The sequence below is a fragment of the Schistocerca serialis genome, chromosome 9, assembly GCF_023864345.2.
Source record: "Schistocerca serialis cubense isolate TAMUIC-IGC-003099 chromosome 9, iqSchSeri2.2, whole genome shotgun sequence".
NCBI classification, from domain to species: Eukaryota; Metazoa; Arthropoda; class Insecta; order Orthoptera; family Acrididae; genus Schistocerca; species Schistocerca serialis.
The window spans coordinates 418390371-418411671 of NC_064646.1; the positions used below are offsets into that span (position 1 = coordinate 418390371).

Genomic DNA, 21301 nt, shown 5'->3' on the forward strand with positions numbered 1-21301 from the left:
ACATCTCTATAGTCAAACTACAGATTCTGAAAACATAGAGAAAGGCTAGATACATGGAAAGGAATCAAAGACTTGTTAATTAGCACACCACAAACACTATGCTCATTCAACACAAATATTAATTTTCAGAATAAAATTCATTCTTGAGCTGTACACTTACAAAACAGGAAATATTACAACAACACACTATTCAATGGCATTCTTCAACCATTTGTTTTAAAATATGAAAATTTGCACCACTTAAGCTAGTTCAGTTCCTCACCAGGCACTAAATCAAATTGGAAAAATCCAATAATATGAATTCATACTGCAACTAGCTTCTAGTAAATCTTGCATAAACCAGGTCCTATATGTGGTGGAGTATTAAGGATGGCTTTCAGCAAAAGATCACTGGACTCTCTTTTAACTCCATCAATCACAGGCTAATTAGTAACTGAAACCAGCAGCACAAAAAGTAATTTTTGTAAGTAAATGTTGTCAATGAAGTGTGTAATGGTTTTGTTCAATCTTTCCAACAGGTGCAGCATACTGTTGTCTGTCTGGAGTGGTAGTACATGACTGGTGTCACGAATAAACAAATATGAGCAAATATATCCACATTAAATTTTTATATACAAAAAATGGACTGGAAAAAAAGACAATGAGAGAAGTTCATGGTTCTACTAACTTAGTACTCAAGATCTTCTACTACAGTAAAAATTGATTTGAATATACTTGTTTCAATTCAGAAGATTTGGTATATTCTGGGCACACACTAAGTTTCTTTTAAAGAATTTGTTGACAAAATTTACAGTACTGTCATAGAAGATTATCAAATCACCTTTCATGAAATGATTCAAATCTTATATGAACTGGTAGATGAAGACTGGAATAAAGCTCAGTGTTTAATTTGCACCTCATTTGTTGACTCCAAATCAAAAATGATCAAGGGAGGACAGCTAAAATGATGTTTGGAGAAATTGAAACAATCCGAAGGACTTCTGGTGTCATTGTGAGACTATACATTAAAACTTGGCTCCATTATTACGCCCCATAGGAAACTTGCAGCCAAAGCAGAAGATGTTAATGGTGAAAATGAACAATGAAAAACAAAACTGAATGTGTCATAAATAAAAGTTATAATGACTATTTTTTGGAACTCTCAGAGCATTATCATGGTTGATTATTTTGGTTAAGAATACTTCTATTTCACTATTCAATTGTGTGCAATGACAGATGTCATGACTTATTCCAACCTGATAGATGAGACTTGAGGATGTATGTAAATCATGTCATTAGAATTCACTATTTAAATTTAAAGGCTTACTTGTTCTTAAAAAGACTTGTGGATTTTAGGCAATAACTGGTGTTGATGTGAGAGCTCTTTTAAAAGCTGAACAAAATACATCATCTGAGCCTTCCCACAATAAACGAAAATCGATGTGAAATATATTTACAATGAAATGTTCAATATGTATGTGCACACTAATTTGACCAAACTTCAAAAGGAAGTAGTTCTCTTTGCTTATGGAACTAAAGGTTTCTTTTCAGCTAGTTTCTGGGAAAATACAACAAAACATAGTGTGCAAGTAGGGGCAATAATACCAATCCTGTACAACATTGGGTCACAGGCACAGACTCCAGGTAAAAAATGTACAGAAAATGTAACAACTAAAGTTTTGGCACACTTAATAATTTGCTTAACTTATTTAGCTAGTCAAAGGTTATCAGCAAAGAACAAGAAACTAGATAAAATTGTTTGGTGCTGAAATAAATGTAAGGTAAATGAGGTTGTAACTCAACATATATGCAGAGAGTTTTGAAGTTCAGTATCTTCTTGTCTGAAACATGAAACACATGTGGCAACATAATGCAAACAAACAGCAGACACTGCAAAAATAGCCAGCACATTGGACCAGATATCTGTTGCACACTTTTTGAAGAGTAAACACAAAAACAAACATATTGCAATATTTTGCATAATGGAAGAACTGTATGGTGATTCCTACTTGTTTCTGCAGTAGGTCGGATAAGATGTACTTTTCCTTGTATAGATCCTCAGTGAGGAGATCCTCAATGATATACAAAATGACATATTTACGAAAACAAAGCAAAAAGAGGTATGCTAATGGCTCTTCCACAGATCCTACATGAAATGTTCCTCCTGAATGAGCAGTAATTCAGAAAACTGTAAACATGTTTTGAACAATATGGAAAGGACAGATTTGTTACTCACCACACAGAGGTGGCACTGAGTTGCTGAAAGGCACAATGGAAAGAATACTAGAAATATATCAGCTCTCAGACAAAGTCCCTTCTCAGAAGCAGAACTCTAGATTCTAAACACATTTCCATTCAATGAGTAATAAAAAAATGAGTGTGAAGTATAAGAATCTCATCATTGTGAGGCAAACACCCCGTAGTTATCCCATATACACTGCGCCAGAAAACATATCAGTGCTGGAAGACACTTTAAAAGAAAATCATTGTATAAGTGTGATGAGAAATATATACAAATACAGGTACTGAAGTTGGATCATCAGTCCTCATAATGTGGTGTAGTTCCAACTTTTTCCTGCACTTATGTGCAATTTGTAAATTGACAGTAGAATTTAGTGTCAGGTCCTGCAAAAAGTTAAAAGTATTCTACACCCACCCTCGCCATCAAATCTCATTTCTAGTAATTGTTATGATTTTAAGTCTTTCAAACAGGAGTTGAGATGTAGGCATTTCAAATCAAGAAGCAGGTGATAATTACATGACCGAAGGTTTACAATAGCAAGTCTCAATTTCTTTCGTACGTCCCACCTCCAGGGCATACACACATCAGGTCAATTACATAGAAACGTTTATACTACTTATTTATGGATTAACTGGTCAAATAAAATGTATTTGATGTTATATTTGAACTACTCTATAATAACTATTATAAACATAAAATGAGGACATACTACAATTAGTCTATTTTCTTTCTTTCTTTCATGTTCCATTTTCTTGCCTGCCTATTCATTCGTGTACACAATTTGTGTGCTTTTATGCATGTTTCTGTACATAACCAACAATATTTTTACATCTTCCCTGAGGAATCTACAATTTGATTTGATATCTAATGCTAGACTGATCAATTTCACAGCAGGTTTCATTTTGCTCTGTGTATTGTGTTTTCTCAACACAGGACTCAAAAGGCTCAACTATGTTTCTCTTATATGACTTTTCCTTCCATGTGTTTTCCATTAACTTCAACTACAAATAAAGGAATGCCAAGATCTTGATGATTCTTAAGTTAAATAGGTGCATTATTTCCAACCATTATTATGTTTTACAATTTAACTTTGCACATAAGAAAATCTTTACATCTTACAATCCGAGCACATTTTGAAACAACAGAGCAGTATCCTCAGAAGGGTATCAGAGTGGGTTAAATACTGGAGAAATATACTCTGGCCGGGAATAAACAACGAAACATTAATTTAAATGTTAGAAATTAGTTATGCAACTCACAGCGTGTTGTTCTGCTGTTAATTCGAAAATAAGTATTAACATCATGCCTGAAATTGTTGTATAAGACTGCAACTGCTATCCAAGATGGGGATATGGCGAGTTAGTTCACATTTTGTGTTTACTTACTGTACATTTTGTGAAACTTATCTATGCATGTATGTAAAATCAGATGCCACTGTTAAAACACAATAAATTAGTTCTGCCTAACAGTATAATGAAGCATGCACAACTATAATATAAATATCTATACACAGAATTGGCTATTATTATTTTTATTGATATTATTACTTGAGCGTCACAAAACAGGACATGCCTACTAGCCAGACACAAGAGTTGGGACATATGTCATTTCCTGCCCTATATTATAACATACAATACATTACTGTTTGTACTGCACTAAAGTTCTGTACAAATTAGAATTTATGACTCTAAATTACAGAAATGAATCCATTCCACATTGCAGCAAATATTATATGTTTTGTTTTTTGACCCCTCCAGCAAACATTAGAAGACTGTGGGCCAGTAGCCCTTTTTCTCCCATCATTGTCAATGTTTGCAATCAAGCACAGAAATTGTATCTGCATTGCTATACAAAAAAGCGAAGCACCTAGAAGACTTGCTGGATATCAATGTGCGCAGAGCATCAGTGGATTTGTAAAAGATTATAGAGCTGCAGTTCTGTGTAGCTGGTAGAACGGCCACCTGAGGGCATTATTCATGTTTAGTGTTGTCACCATGGTGTGGTAGGGGGTATAAGGGGCACAAACAGCATCAGATGTTGAGCAATCACTATGAAGGACAATGAGATGTTACATACTTGTGTCAGACAGCATTATCAGACCCTACAGAGTATGAAAGATGCCTCGTTGTTGGTCTCCATTTGGCCAGCTGGTGGAATCGAGGACTATTCAAATTTGTGGGGCATTCAGATGTGACAGTGGCTTGATGTTGGGCTGCATAGGAACATGAGACCAGGTGTACTTGTCTAGGTTCCAATCGAGCATGTCTGACAACTACAAGGGAGGATCCAAGAACAAGTAATGGACTCCTTGAACCATAATTAATCAGAGACTGGCAGCACCAAGACTATGAAACTACAGTTCTATACATAGGCTGCCATTAACACCACAACATATAACTGCTGCCTTTTGAGTGATGTCATTACCAGGAAGCATGGATTGTTGATGGATGACAACATATTGTTCTCATCAATGTATTTCAATTCTTCACTACTCTGGATGACTATCATCGGTGAGTATGGTGGCTACCTGGGTAGGGGTCCCATTCTTTCAATGTTTTGGAGAGGCACAACAGTGTTTGTCCTAGCATCATGATGTGGCAAGCCACTGTATATTACTTCAGATGTGGTTGGTAATGATTGAAGGAACTGACAGCACCACTGTATGTCACCGGCATCTTGTATTTTCAAGTATTCTCCCTCGTGGTGACATTTTTGAAAAGGATAATGCTTGTTCACAGGGGGCATGTTTCTGTATTAAATGTCCTCATGATGTTGAGGTATTCCTATGGCCAATAAGATACCCATATCTGTCCCCCACAGAATGTGTGGGACAAGCTTCGATGTCAGCTCCATCCTAGTGTCACTATCAAAAATGTCAAGGACCAGTTAGAACATTTGTGATGTAACATGCCTCAGGTGAGGATACAAAGGCTTTATGATACCCTTCCCAATCAGATCAGTGCATGCTTCAAGGCCAGAGGGGGTGCAACATCATACTTGTAATTGGATTCGTGCTCTGAAGTTCTTTATAAATTTGACTCTATAGTCACTGAAGTAACACCACATAGCTTCTCAACCCAAGTTTTGTTTTGTTGGTTTTGGGTGCTTCACTTCTTTTTTTCAAGCATTGTATATTGTAGCAATATATATATAATCACTAAGTGTGTCAGCGTACAAATCAATTTTAGTTTGATAACATATTTAAGCATTAGTTAACTCTTTGTGTCACTTTCATCTTCATAAATGCTGAGTATGAAATATGAAGCTTAAGTCCTATTTATACTGCGGGTTTCATTGCATGAGACGGCAAGAGCTTACTCCACTTACACTGCTCCTCTCTTTACAACATGAGGGCAGGACTTCCTTCCTACACTAACGAAAGCTAAAGATTTAAAAATATTTTTAAATTTGTTAGCATATCAGATCTGTTCCAATTATTGTTGTTATGGCATATCACATGCAGAAAAGAATGGAAGGAAGGAAAGATAAAAATAAAAGGAAGGAAGGAAGATTAAAGTTTAACAGAGATGGAGCACATGCTCAAATTGGAAAAGGATGAGAAAGGAAACTGACTATGTTCTTTGCAAAAAAATCACTTACCCAAACTGATTTAGAGAAACAACAGAAAATCTAAATCTGGACAGCTTGATTGGGATTTGAATCCTGCTCCTCTTGGACACGACTCAATTATATTGCCAGTGTTGGCAAGTAGGTATTTCTTTTCAGGCACTAAGGTTATTCATTTTATTGAGATATAGCTCATAATGATGAAAACAAAATTGAGTTAAGACAACTACTCACTTGTTGTTGATTTATATGATCTATTTCTTTCTTTCTCTCTCTCTCTCTCTCTCTCAATGCACCCACTTCTGGTCATGGTGACACACTATAGAGTGGTTATGTATGAAAGAACATGTACTGAAACTTTAACAGTGACAGCTCAACATCATGCATCATTCAACTACAGATGAAATGTTGCCTTTCCTCACTTTAGTTTATTGTTCCAATCCTGGAATTACCATTATCATAGCATAATGACAAATATTTACGATTCAACTTTGTCTGTAAACACTAATATTCTACAGTAATGAATACAGGAATTTACATCATGAACAATTGGCATTATAAGTACTGTCTAATTTAGGGATGACAGTCAATTTTACATATTGTTCATAAAATGAAGTACTTGTCCATTAGTGCCTTTTGGTGAATGAGGATGACTTGGACTCAAGAAAGGCTAAATTGCTAGTCCTGTACCAATGTGTACATTAGTTCACCATCTGTACTAGTGATAAAGTTTTATAGTTGCCTGTTTCTCTGCAGGAGTCATTTAAAATGAATGCTGCACTTCCAAACACCATTAGATTTGTTCCCTGAGAGATAATACTATTTTTTTTCCTCAAGAAAACCATCACAGATCTTCCTGTTTATCACAAAATTTGTGCTATTTATGGAAAGAGTACAATTTTCAATGTGATAAGAGTCCGCAGCTGCAATGAATTTTTTGGATGATTCCTTGAAGCCTTCAGCTGCCATTTTCTTTATTTCCTGTACGATTGTTCAATTTTGGCCTTAGGCCAACACAGAACAATCATACAAGAAACAAAGAAAATGGCAGCAGAAGGCTTCAAGAAATCATTCAAAAAAGAAAGAGTATGACGTGCGAAAGTGTTGTGCAGCAGTGCAATCACTTGTTTAAAAATGGAAGAACAAATGTTGAGGTGGCTGGCCATTTCATTACTCATCATGTCGTCAGTGATGAGTTCATACAGAAATGTGACAAAGGTTGAAGAAAATGGCTGAGTCATAATATCTCAACTATTGTAGCAATTTTCACCTTTTTTTCCCAATGTTTTGCTTGAGGTCACCCTAGAAAAATAAAGCTGTCACTGTTACAATGGTAAGAAAGCATCCTAACTTTGTGGAAACAAAGTGCGTGGTCTGCCGCTTCATTTTATGAAATATAACAGCCAAGACAAAATAACAATAAATTACTAATGGGAGTCCTTAGTATCATACTGTACAAAGCAATAAAGTTTTGTCTTTGATGAAAAGTTACTGATTTTGCAAATTCCACCACACGAAAATGTGGAATAAATGCAAATGCTCAAACTTAGCCTGAAAGGAAACTGAGACGGCCCATCTAAAACACAAACTCTGCAGAATGTTGATTTCTGGCATTGCTGTTATATCGTAAAGATGTTGTTCATGGACTTAAAACATCGGCTGGACTTTTAATTAATTTAGAATCGATGTGGACCTTAAGATGCTATCTCTTCTTGCCAGCCACATCAAGTGACAGAACGAAGATAGCAGTCTTCAAAATTGTTAAATAATGTGACAAATGTTTAAATGTATGGTATATGACAGTCACATGGAAAAAAAGTAAAAACTTGTAATTTTGATGTTGAGGTGGCTGGCCATTTCATTACTCATCATGTAGTCAGTGATGAGTTCATACAGAAATGTGACAAAGGTTGAAGAAAATGCCTGAGTCATATCATCTCAACTTTTGTAGCAATTTTCACCTTTTTTCCCAATGTTTTGCTTGAGGTCACCATAGAAAAATAAAGCTGTCACTGTTACAATGGTAAGAAAGCATCCTAACTTTGTGGAAACAAAGTGCGTGGTCTGCCGCTTCATTTTATGAAATATAACAGCCAAGACAAAATAACAATAAATTACTAATGGGAGTCCTTAGTATCATACTGTACAAAGCAATAAAGTTTTGTCTTTGATGAAAAGTTACTGATTTTGCAAATTCCACCACACGAAAATGTGGAATAAATGCAAATGCTCAAACTTAGCCTGAAAGGAAACTGAGACGGCCCATCTAAAACACAAACTCTGCAGAATGTTGATTTCTGGCATTGCTGTTATATCGTAAAGATGTTGTTCATGGACTTAAAACATCGGCTGGACTTTTAATTAATTTGGAATCGATGTGGACCTTAAGATGCTATCTCTTCTTGCCAGCCACATCAAGTGACAGAACGAAGATAGCAGTCTTCAAAATTGTTAAATAATGTGACAAATGTTTAAATGTATGGTATATGACAGTCACATGGAAAAAAAGTAAAAACTTGTAATTTTGATGTTGAGGTGGCTGGCCATTTCATTACTCATCATGTAGTCAGTGATGAGTTCATACAGAAATGTGACAAAGGTTGAAGAAAATGCCTGAGTCATAATATCTCAACTTTTGTAGCAATTTTCACCTTTTTTCCCAATGTTTTGCTTGAGGTCACCATAGAAAAATAAAGCTGTCACTGTTACAATGACAAGAAAGCATCCTAACTTTGTGGAAAGAAAGTGCATGGTCTGCCACTTCATTTTATGAAATATAACAGCCAAGACAAAATAACAATAAATTACTAATGGGAGTCCTTAGTACCATACTGTACAAAGCAATAAAGTTTTGTCTTTGATGAAAAGTTACTGATTTTGCACATTCCACCACACGAAAATGTGGAATAAGTGCAAATGCTCAAACTTAGCCTGAAAGGAAACTGAGACGGCCCATCTAAAACACAAACTCTGCAGAATGTTGATTTCTGGCATTGCTGTTATATCGTAAAGATGTTGTTCATGGACTTAAAACATCGGCTGGACTTTTAATTAATTTGGAATCGATGTGGACCTTAAGATGCTATCTCTTGTTGCCAGCCGCATCAAATGACAGAATGAAGATAGCAGTCTTCAAAATTGTTAAATAATGTGACAAATGTTTAAATGTATGGTATATGACAGTCATATGGAAAAAAAGGCAGATTGTCAAATATTACCAATTCATTTATGTCATCTCATGTCATTATAAACTATCACTAGAAGATGATTGCAGGAAGTGCTCCACTTATGAACAAACACAGAACTTCAAATTGAATGAAATACTTATTCACCAAATCACTTAGGTATGAAGCAATTACTCAAATTTTATCAGTATTAAAATGTGAATCATAATTCACACCAATGAATGAAAAAATACAGCAATTTACTTTCCTTTTAAATAATAATCCAGAATGAAACACAATCACAGCCACTGCTACACATTTTGCATTTCAAATTGCAGTAAAGCTATTTAATGTTGTGTACATTTAAATAAAATCTTTAAAAAAATGTTGAACGAATGTTTTAAATAAAATCAATTATTCCTTCAAGGTACACACTCCTGTAACATACAGTTTTATACAATAAACTCAGATCAAATTATCCATCCATTCAGATTCAAATATCACTTGCACATTCAAACAAATCTCACTTGCACATTCAAACAAATCTCACTTGCACATTCAAACAAATCTCACTTGCACATTCACACATGCATGAGAATGCGAATGCAGAAAAACATTACTTACAGAAACAATTACCAATTAAATTTATTTGGTGAGAAATCAGTTATTATTATTGTCTCTTTGTAAAAGATAATGCACATCTGCTCTATAATGATGAAGAGCTGTGTATAAAATCAACACAAAAAGACTATTTTACAGGGTTTCTAAAGAGTTTTATACTGACTAACAACAGCTGAATTTTGAACAATTTCTCAATAGGAGTCTTTTGTGTGCATACACCAAAGAAAAAAATTCTACAGAATGAAGTTATGCATAAAATAATAAAAAGTAGAATGACAAATTTAACTGACATGGCTTGGTCCTCAGAAGAAAAGAACCAGTTATTATTCACATTTGTTATTAAAAGTAATTGAATGAACACAGTTGTAGTTGAATAACTTTTCAGCATTCATGAATTGATGAATATCAATTATTTTCATTCGCTACATGTGGCAGAGGAATGTATCAGCTAGAACTAGGACTTGTAACAAACACATTTTCTTAAATTAAGTTTAAAATCAAGACACTAGTACTCCCATTTATGTCAGTCTTTTTGTAATGATAAGTCATACACACAATAATCAACTATTTCAGAATTATTTTGCAGATTAATTTCACAGAAACTAAGTTAACTGAACTTCATCAAACAATTAAATAACATATGAAAACTTTACAAAAGACACAAATAACCTAAATAAATATGTGATGACTATCCATGTTTTACATGACTAACAATACTGCCTTTAAATACAAAAATAACACACTGCCTTTAAATGAATAAACAACACAGAGCAATGACAAGCATTACAATTTTTATATGAAGCTCTTTGAAAAATCTTGTTTGCATTTTCTTGTTTTATTATAAAACAATGTTTTTATTTACAGTTGAATGTTGTGAGGGTAGCAGTCTTTCAAAGTAACATATCTTTTTCTGAGAATGTTATGTGATGAATACTGATAATGTAAGATGTTGCTTATTAAAATATACTGATTTTCTTATCACTTAACAGCAGAACAAATAAGAACAGGTACAAACACACACAAAATAACAAATTATAATTTGTTGCCTGAGGTGGGACGCTAGTGTTCTACATGGCAGTGAAGTTTGCTTACTGACCACATTGCTCATGTCTCCATATGAATTATGTTTGAGTATCTCTAACTTTGTGGTGACAGTAAGACAGAAAAATATTCATCACTGACACCACAATGTTGTTTAGCATGATACTCCACAGAACAGCAGTAATACTAAGTATAATTTTATTTAAAAGTACTATTTAAAAAATAAGATAAACATTTTGTCATTAGGCAAGTCACTTCACAAAATTGCACCTGTATTACACAACTTTTCACGACATTGTGTGTAATGAAAACACTTTATGGTAACCTTCTCACTGCTTTTCCATTCCATTAAATAACTGAGCAGATTGTTCTAATTGTGTGAGCTGGTCACTATATTCAACAAGAAGTCTCTGCAATCTGAGATTCGTGCCCATCAGATAAAGTATCTCTCTTAGCAAAACATGCTTTGAAAACCCCTGGAACACAGAACAAAATCATGAAGATGGAATATTACTGATAACACACCCACAAGTCCAGATATTGTACTTACCATAATTGTGTTTTCCCAAGATTTGCTTTGATTTGAATGGCTGGGTGTGGGACCCAGCAGATCATTACAGATTAGCCGTAATTTGGACTCCAGACCTTTAAAGCAGAGCAAAACCATCACAGGAAATTTCTTGCAAAGTTATTTTAACAGTAAATGAAAATCAATCATATGCAAGACTCAAGAAGAACATATATAACCTTGTTGCCAAAGAAGAAAGAAATAAAGCAAGGTTGTTACACACACAAATTAGAAAGCATGATTGACTTTCTACGTCTTGGAATTTTTAAGTATTCCCTCAGCAGAAAGAGAAAGAAAGATGAGGAATAAGCAAAAGAAAGATGCACATGTTTTAGAGGAGATGTAAAATTATTGAAAATATGGATTAGGACAGAAACACAACAGGAAAAGTGTCAGTGTCATCTGAGATAGATCACAATTTTAGTTGGAGCGTTGGTCAAGCAAAAGGCCATATCTGTAATGATACTATCCTAAATATGGTCTAGAGGAGAAAACCTAAATATGGTTGAATGGATGGGGATTGAGCCCCATGCCTGTTAATTAAGAGTTCAATGTCATTCGATGTACCATTTCAGTCTTCAGACAAACGGAGTAAGGTAAGAACTGTTAATAATAATAAGAATGTCAAGGACTAACATAAAACCTATAAGAAATTGCAAGATGATAATGGAAACAAAACAAGAAAACCAGAGAAGTGCAAGTAGGACTTGCACTTTGAGGGTTCAGTACAAGCTTAATTACGTACATAGATATTTCCTCTATAGGTTTTGATGAGTGAGTTTTTATCAAAACAGACGACATAAATGGTTATATCTTTTGATTACATCAACTCAGAAACTTAAATGTTTTACACCACCAAGGAACCATAGTCTTTAGTATCAGACATAAATTTCAGTTTGATACAGCTACCCATTCCTGAAAAAAAAAGTCTCTCTTCATAGAGAGATGGACATCAAAGTAAATCTGTAAGGGTTCTTTTTTTACTGAATGAGGCACAGAGTTCTAAAAAATATAAGAGGAAAAGTAAAACTTCATATTGATAAGGAACACAAAATAAAGAAAGAGAAAGAAGAGTCATTAATGGCAAGATGCATATAGAAGATGGGGTGCTTGTTTCCCATCTTGAGTTCACAATGAGAAAGGGGCTCAAACAATGAAGTACTTTCTTTCTGTTTTCTCTGGCATCTATTTATATCTTTGGTCTTTTCAATCTATCTTTGTTTGTTGTCACCCCTCCCATCTTTGAACCAGTCAGAATTGGCTTCTATTTTGCCACAAAACTGGAATCTTAATTTCTACTGTCAGTCCCTCTGCATGTTTTGAGAGAGGCTGTTTATTGCAGTAGACGTGGCTTTCTTGAGAAGCAATGCAGTGGGGAAAGGACATATTGATCTGAAGAGGTTTCTTTTAAAGAGCCAGATCACAATTCAATATCTTGCCCATTTGGTTCACAGACAAATCTCCTATAGTTGATTCTTAAGCTCAATACTCCCACAAGTATAATGGCCAGTAGGACAAAAACAGTTTCCCAGTTACACAGTTCTGATGTAACAAGTCACATGTCTAAAGACTCTTATGTTTTTAATAAAAAATTCTTAATTAGTATGTCCCATGTGAATGGACTTTGTTTAGCAACTGTGACTTTTTTAACTACACCACCTCGTTTTATCATAAATTCTTCACGACTTTATCAGTTATTTTGGTTTCCATTTATCCTTACCAGTGTTTCTACAAGAGCTTTCCCTATTTAGTGAATGTTGGTGTGAGATTGAGCCCATTAATCTTAATTAGAAAGGAACCTCATTGTGAACACTGCTTCTAGGCTCAGTGTGAGTTTTGGGAAATTTATACACCACTGAAAGTCGTCTTTATCAACTGCTGAGTAACTGGAAGCTGCTGAAAGTTGGTGTATTGGAAGATTGCCCAGAGAAACATACTTGAAGTTCCAGAAGAACTTTCGTTACTGTTCACTCCTGTATATACCACTTCTCCAAAAATGACTGGCCTGTAAACCATCTGTTCATTTGTCTGTGACATCAGGATCCCTTCAAAAAAAAAAAAAAAAAAATAATAAAATAAAATAAAATAAAATAAAAAAAATAAAAAATAAAAAATAAATAAAAATGATATTGTGTCTGAAATTGATACTGAATCTGGGCCACTACAAAATTCTTCTCCCATGCCATGTTATGGCAGATGCAGAAGAGGAGAGTTTCACTGAACATAGGACAGTTATCAACAGTTGGAAAATATCACACATAACACTTATTAGAGAGCAGAGCTGACACACGAAATTAACATTCTGCATTATTCACCTCTACAGTGATGAACCAAAATATTATGCTCACTTGCTACTGCTAGACTGAATGCAGCCTGGTGACACTGAGGCATCTGAGATAAGGGAATTATATAGACAGAGTAGATATGAAAGTGGAATAATTGTACTGATTATATGGCTGCAAATGAGGAAATCATCTGGCATAATGGACTCTGTCCCAGTGACTGGAAATGAGCATCTCAGAATCTGCAAAGCTAGTCAACTGTTCACATGCTACTGTTGTACTCATCTATGGAAAATCATTTTAAAGATGATGGAATCCCAAGTAGGTGACATGGTATTGGACATTCAAGCCCATCACAGCATGTCAAGGTCAGGTGCTAGTCCACTACAACCTACAGAATATGCTATGATCTGTGGCAGATCTAACCACAAAGCACAATGCTTGTGCAGGCACAAAAGTTTAGGATCCCACCGTTCAGCACATATTGCTGAGCATGGAACTCGACAACAGATAACCCCTATGTGTTTTCATGTTGATTCAACACTATTGTCAACTATGACTGCAGTAGGCATGAGAGTATCTGGATTGGACCACGGATTAATAGAAACTTATTGCTTGGATTGATGTACAGACATGCAGTCATCCAGGCAAACAGCAGCTCGAAACACACACCATGACACAGATACAGGGATGTCAGGAGCAGTATCAAGCTACAGGGAACATTCACAGGGACTTCCTTGGGATCTGAGATAATGATTGAAGACAACATGACAGTCGTGGACTACAATAAAATTATTACACAACACCAGCACCCCCTCATGCTTGATATCTTTCCCAACATCAATGGCATCTTTCTGTTCACAAATGTGTGTAGCAGGTGGGTACTGATAAACCTGACAACCAATGCAAAATAAATTGCTTCAGAGCAGCAGTGACATTTCTGCAGCAGAACCATGATGACTGTGATGAGTTCCTTGACAGGATCATAATAGGTGATGAGATGTGGGTTTGAAAAGTCATTTTGAAAGTCATATCACAGTTGTTGAGTGCATCCACATTCCTAATGGAAGAAAACCCGAGATTTGGCTTGTTGACTTTACTCTGGAATCAAAGCAACATTACCGGTTTCACGATGGGATCAGTCAACTTCACAGTGGGATCAGTTAACTGACACAAGTACCTGGGTGTAACAATTTGTGGGGATATGAAATGATACATGGTAGAGTGTCAGGAAGCTGATGAAAGAACTGAATTCACAGATGCAAACTGGCATGAGAAATCCTGCTTAGAATGTTTCTAGAAGCAAATATAAGTGATGAATCCTGGAATATCTTACAACCCAAACATAGTGCTCCCACAGGGATCACGAAGGCAAGATTAGACAAGTGGTGTGTAAGCAATCACTCTGCCCTTACTCTATACATGAATGGAACAGGAAAAAGCACTGATAACTGGTACAATGGAACACACCCTCTGCCATCACTTCACAGTGGTTTGTAGAATAGAGAAGTAGGTCTCCTGTCAAGACGAAGTTCAAGGAGACATTGTTGGTGGGGAAAGTGGGTGCTTGGTGTTTTAGGACAGGAGGACATTCTGCCCATTAACTGCCTGCCCAGCAATGGAACGGTAAATGCCTTGCTGCCTGTTACTGTCACTATGAAACATTGTGGAAATTGTGATGAGACATTCCAAACAAGAATGCTCAACACAGGTGTGTTAACCCATGAAAATGCTCACCTGCATAAGGACTGCTGCACAACAACTGTTGTGAAGGAGCGTGGCAAGGACTATTTTATCTTCCACCATACAGTTCTTGCTCTCAGCAATTTCCATCTTTCCTTCACATTCAAGAAATTCCTGCCCTCCAGTCAGCATTTCCACCAAAATGAAGAGCTGGAAATGCCAGTTACATGCATTGGTTTCATTCCCAGCCTCCTCCAACACAGTAATACGACAGTTGGTCTCACAATATGAAAGATGTCTAAATGATAACAAATGATAGCTCAAACTTTCCTGCATTTGTTACCAATAAAGTTTTCAATATAACTATGTTTCCTCTTTAAAACAAATAGAAAAAAGTTGTGATGACAAGCAAAACTACTACTGTATAGCATTAGAAAGGTGAAGCAACATGCTATAAACAAGTGGTCACAATGTTTTGGCCCTTCAGTGTACTGTATCAAAATTCAAGCAGGAGGAACTATACAGAACAAAATAATCTTTTCCATGGCATCAGCATGGATGCAAAAAATTCTGATCACATGAACCAATTTAATGTTCTTGATAGTCAGTCTTCAAAGTACCATGGACAAGGGCAACAGGATGTACTCCATGTTGCAGGACTCCCATAAACCTGTTAACCCTTTGATCGCTGTGGGCGAGTTAACTCATCATGCCCCGTGCTCCTCATATGCTAAGGACCTGTTTAAATGCAGCCTCCAGGTTTTCCTTAAGCACTACTGATGTGTCTACTATGCATCCCACTCCATCCATTCTCTAACTCCTGTGAACAAGTTACTTTCTTATCTTCATGAACAAAAATGTTTTCCCCCACATATCACACAATGTATGATTCATGCTGTCATTTTCTAAAATCCTCATTTTGATATCTTGAACCGTTAATGAAATATAACAACTGCTATGAGTACTTTATTCCCAATGTGCAGGGATGGAACTGAACATTCTGTGCATGAACATCCACTGGATATAAAAACCAATGCTTTGACAATGAAGTGAACTATTCTTGTGCTCTCAGTTTTCAAAAGCATTTTGATATTTTATCTACATTTCATACATACCAATATATGAGCTAAAATCAGCCATATGCAAAGGCTATGCAATGCAAACTCTTTAAAATTTCATGTAATGCTTTACTTTATTTGATGCAGCACAGTAGTTATGACAAATAACAAAAAGAAATTCAGTCCTTTATCAAGTGAAGACATCAGATGGTAAGATATGCAAAAATCAAATTTTTTCACCACATAGTTTTCTTAAAACTGTATGATAAGTATTTCATAATGCCTGGAACACCACCTGTTAGCACAGGTACTAGCATTAGGTGAGCAGTAACACTGACAACAAAGCCATGCTCAGCACAGAATGCAGAGAGCACATCTCTAGCAGTCAAAGGGTTAATCGGTATCACACCTGGTTTGCAAGTGGCTTCAAAACATGCACAGAGAGTGGGGGAATTATTATGGCCAATATTGTGCATTAAAATTTAGTAGCCAGTTTTACTAAATATTTAATTATATCTTTTGAAAATATAAGGCTAGTATAAAAACCAGAAGTCAATTCCTAACAGATATAAATGCACTCCTGCAAATTTACTAAACATAAAAAGTACATGATTAATGAGTCACAATTAGAGTCAGTCATATCACACAAACACCTGAGAGCAACAGTTCCTGGATCCATGAAGTGGATGACCAGATAGACTCATATACAACTGAAACAAATAATAGGTTTTGATTCACCAAAAGGATACCAGGAAACGTGTTCACCAGCAGAATGCATTGTTTACCACTCTTTTCCCTCACAGTAGCACATTGCTCATGTGTGTGGTATTCATACCAAGTTTCACAAACCACGACCATCAAAATTTTTAATGCAGTTTTCAAGAAAGACGGTGTTATTAAGCCTTTACATGAGTTCTAAGATAAGTAAATAAGACCACATTAAACTCAGATTTATTAAAGACATATTTAGCCTAACACTGTGAAATGAGTAGTTAATATTTTGAATTGAATACAGTTTTATTCACTAACTGTTTAGCTTCTTACCACCAGATCCCAAACTGTTTAAAAATTCCCATGTATAAAATGTTCCAAATGTCTGATTATTTAACATAGAAGTTAATGTGTTGAATATTTTATATTAAGCATTTAAGTGAGAAAAAGCTTGGAAAAGGTCTGATATTACGCTTAAAGTTTGTTGGAAGTCTATAAGTATTCTCACTATGAAACACTGGATGAATGCAGCCTGGTTAATCTGCGATCTGTTTTAAGCAAAAACTAGTTTTTCACACATCTCATTGTTTATGACATTATATCACCTGAACTCTGTGTCAAAAATGATATAATTTTCTGAAAAGGTGGTGCACTGAGGTAACATTGTCACCTCACAGGATTATAGCATTGGAATAGCTCAGGTGATGGAGAGCAGCTGATATGAAACTGTGACATACATATTTCTGTAATTCTATGCATTTTCCCAGATCATGATTCCATGTGGGGTGTTGACAGCTGGTTGTGCCAGACAGTCCAACCATGATGTTAGAACACTGTTCACTTCACTTCATGGACTGGTACATGAGGATGTGTCACATATTTAATCAAATACAGATTTATTTTCAACTGTGCAACCTTAAAAATAGGAAAAGCAGCTACTTATGAAGAGAATGGGATATATAATTTGGTGTAGCACATTGTTAAAGAAATATACAAATTGGTGACATTTTCTATATTTGGCATTGTAATTATCTTTACATACTTACTGCTGTAAGGGAAGGCATAATCTTACACATACTATGTGCCAACACAATGGAAGTGTAGTTTTTGATTAATTCATATTCAACAGCCTATTTAATATCTATTGTAGGACTCAGTTTTACAATCCTGTCCTATTACCCTCAAATACAGGAATGGTCTCTTTCATGTTTAGAAAGCAATGTTACAGTGGCAAGAAAATGTTTATCACTTACTTATCCTTGCTGCTGCACTGAAGTCCAGTTTCTTAACTTACAACTGTGTGATTATGATATAGCATACATTCATATTACATGGTATATATTGGAGTTATTTCTTGAGAATCATGAACTAATGAAAGACTGTCAAGCTAAAGGCTTAATCTAGGCCCAGCTGAAAATAAATGAGAAGTTTTGAACTGTTAGTGTCCACATATGCACACCTATACCAACTATAAAAAGGGCTACCATTTGCAAGGTTATCTGCTGTGACATTAAGCATAGATCATTAGAAGAGTGATTTCTATTATGATGGCTAAGTGTGGGTCACTGTCTTATTAATGCCATAATACAATTAGCATTCACAGGAAAACTTTGACAGCAAGTTTATATGAGTATCTGTACACTAACCACCATATTCCGCACAGAAAAAGACTCTAAGGAAAGAGAATCGAAGATTGTTCCACCATAACAAAACTGCATATTAAATACAGTGTACGGATTAATATCAATGTGGAAAGGATGGACTTTTACTCAGCTCATAGAGGAGGCATTAAGTCATAGACATGTACAACGAAAAAGTATGCTGGAAATATTCAGCTTTTGGACAAGGTCCTTCATCAGAAGTAGAAAAGTCTCACACATTCATACAACCGCAATTCACGCACAAGTGGCCACTGTCATCTCCTGATGCTAGATGCAGTCAGCCCTAGCACCTGGAGATTACAATGGCCTTGTACATGTCAGCTGTGAATGTGTGTGTGTGTGTGTGTGTGTGTGTGTGTGTGTGTGTGTGTGTGTGTTTTTCCCCAAGGACTTTGTCTCAAAGCTGAATATTTCTAGCACTTGTTTTCACTGTGCCTGTTTGCAACTAATGCCTCCGATACGTGGAGAAGCAATCTATCCTTTCCATATTGTTGCTATTTTAACCTGGTCTTTCAAAATGCAGTATCTGGCAACATTAACTTTCGATTCTTGGTATTTCTGCATTGATATAACCACAGACAACATATGTCACCCAAGAGAGGAGGGCTATTTAAAACTGGGGACCTGGACATAAAGTGGGAAGGGGGCCACTTTATTCTTTTTGCTTTAAAGGATAATATTTGATTATTATGTGCTGACATACAAAAAGAATACAACAAGTGTTTTTCTTTTCCTTGTGAACACTGTTGGAAGCTGATTGTTGGTACACAATATTGAGTGTCAATTATTTACAATTCATTTTCTCTGAATTTATTACAGAAGTAGGAATCACTCATGTGGTATTTTGTCGATCACGTCACTAACTTTTTAAAAACATTGGTAAACTTAGATTATTTTTTCAATGGGAGACATTTTTCAATAAATGTATACACTACTGATCATCTTGTGATTCCCCCCACCACATTTCAACAACTGTTTTCTTCTCTCTTTTTCTCAGTATTTATCCCACATGTATAGGGTCTGCATGTTCACTATATTTCCTTCCACTATTTCACTCTGTTGCTGACATCTTCAAGTGGATAGTGTTAGATAAGAATGGTAGAGGATGGATTAACTATTGAGCCAAGATTATTTCTAATGGGAACATTACCAAGCGAAATCATGTGTATTTTCAATCACTTAGAAAAGGACAATGAACTGTAATGTTCAGTGTATAAATGTATTAGTACAATCTCAGAATGATTACTATGGCTAATACGAGAAAAGGGAGGCAGCGGTGGGGGGGTGGGGGGGGGGGGGGGGGGGAGGTTGAATAAACACGGTAAAAGCTGGTTGTGAGGGGGGAAGGTTATAAAGAGAGAAATGGATAGCAGTAGTGGTGCAAGGTAATATATATTTTTTAAATTGTAATTGCAATTAAAAATATTGCATACAACATTACTTGTGAAAAATAATTACATTGTAACTGTGTTATGAACAGTTACTATGGTATACAGTCCATAAAACTTGTTCTGGCATAACCACAATTGCCAGAACAAAGATGAAGAACGCAAACAAGAGAAGGCAGTGAAACGACGTCAACCAATGGTGCACTGATCAGAACACACTATGACAGGAGTGACCTTTACAAGAAGAGAATATAAGCGCTGCTCCTGCCAGCCTTGGTCGCTCAGTATCGGCTCAGTATTCGGACAGCACTAGCACGACCTAGCAGAGAGTGCTACAATAGCAGTGACATGTGATCCATATCAATTGCTTGCAAGAACACTGTATATAGCAAAGGACACTTATTTTACATGTTGCCCATCGCTTGCAACCACTTATAAATACACGTTGAATATTGTCACTCTTCTCGTTTGTAAGAAAACTATTAATGTGATTTTACATGAATTGTTGCATAGCATTCCGAGAACACAGCATCCTTTAGGCATCCTATACGAGACAAGTGGGCAAGACCTCACATTTGGCGATGAGTATCTGCCAAACCCAGCACCTGACGGCCACAGCATTTTCGTTTATATTGTGCTGGTGCCTTAATTCTCTCTTTGTCTTTACTTTGCAGGGGCAATTATTTGCTTTAACAGTTTCTTGTTGTTTTTGCTTATCAGTGTTTACAGGTGGTCATTGCAGAAATTTTCTTTACTTTCTTTGTTTACTTGCCTTGCCTATTTGTTGCATTTGTGTCGAACAACATGCCCACCCCACCTGTCCCTCCCCCTGCTCAGGCGCCGCAGCTGCAAGCATTAGATGCTACAAAGCTAATGCAGGTGTTTCAGTTCCACACTCAACAAATCTCCACATTACTCAACATGTTGTAGCAGCTGCTGGCCAAAGCTGTGCGCCCGCCGGAACAAGCACCACCTACTACAGTTGCTACACTAACTTTTTGACAGTTTTGTGAACAAGAAGAGGAATGGCTAGAGTGGTTGTGGTTTGAATCCCACATCGTTGCCCACAATGTACCAGGTATGGTGAAACTTCCATATTTATTATCAACAGTAGAAAGTACAGTGTTCAGACTTATCCAGAAGTTGTATTCTCAATACCACTCCAAGTGAACTTAATTATGACCAAGTAATCGCTTCTCTAACTAACTATTATGACCAACAAGTGAAAGTGGTAGCAGCTAGATATCAATTCTTTAATTTCAAGAAAGGCCAGATCAAACTTATCAGAAACAGGTAACAGATTTGCAAGGTACGACAAGGAAATGCAAATTCAAAT

General features: G+C 36.0%; 1 pseudogene; it reads right to left on the bottom strand.

The window, feature by feature from the left end:
- Positions 1-10636: 10636 nt before the first annotated feature.
- LOC126419665 (protein HIRA-like) overlaps positions 10637-21301 on the bottom strand; it is a 294055-nt pseudogene continuing 283390 nt past the window's right edge.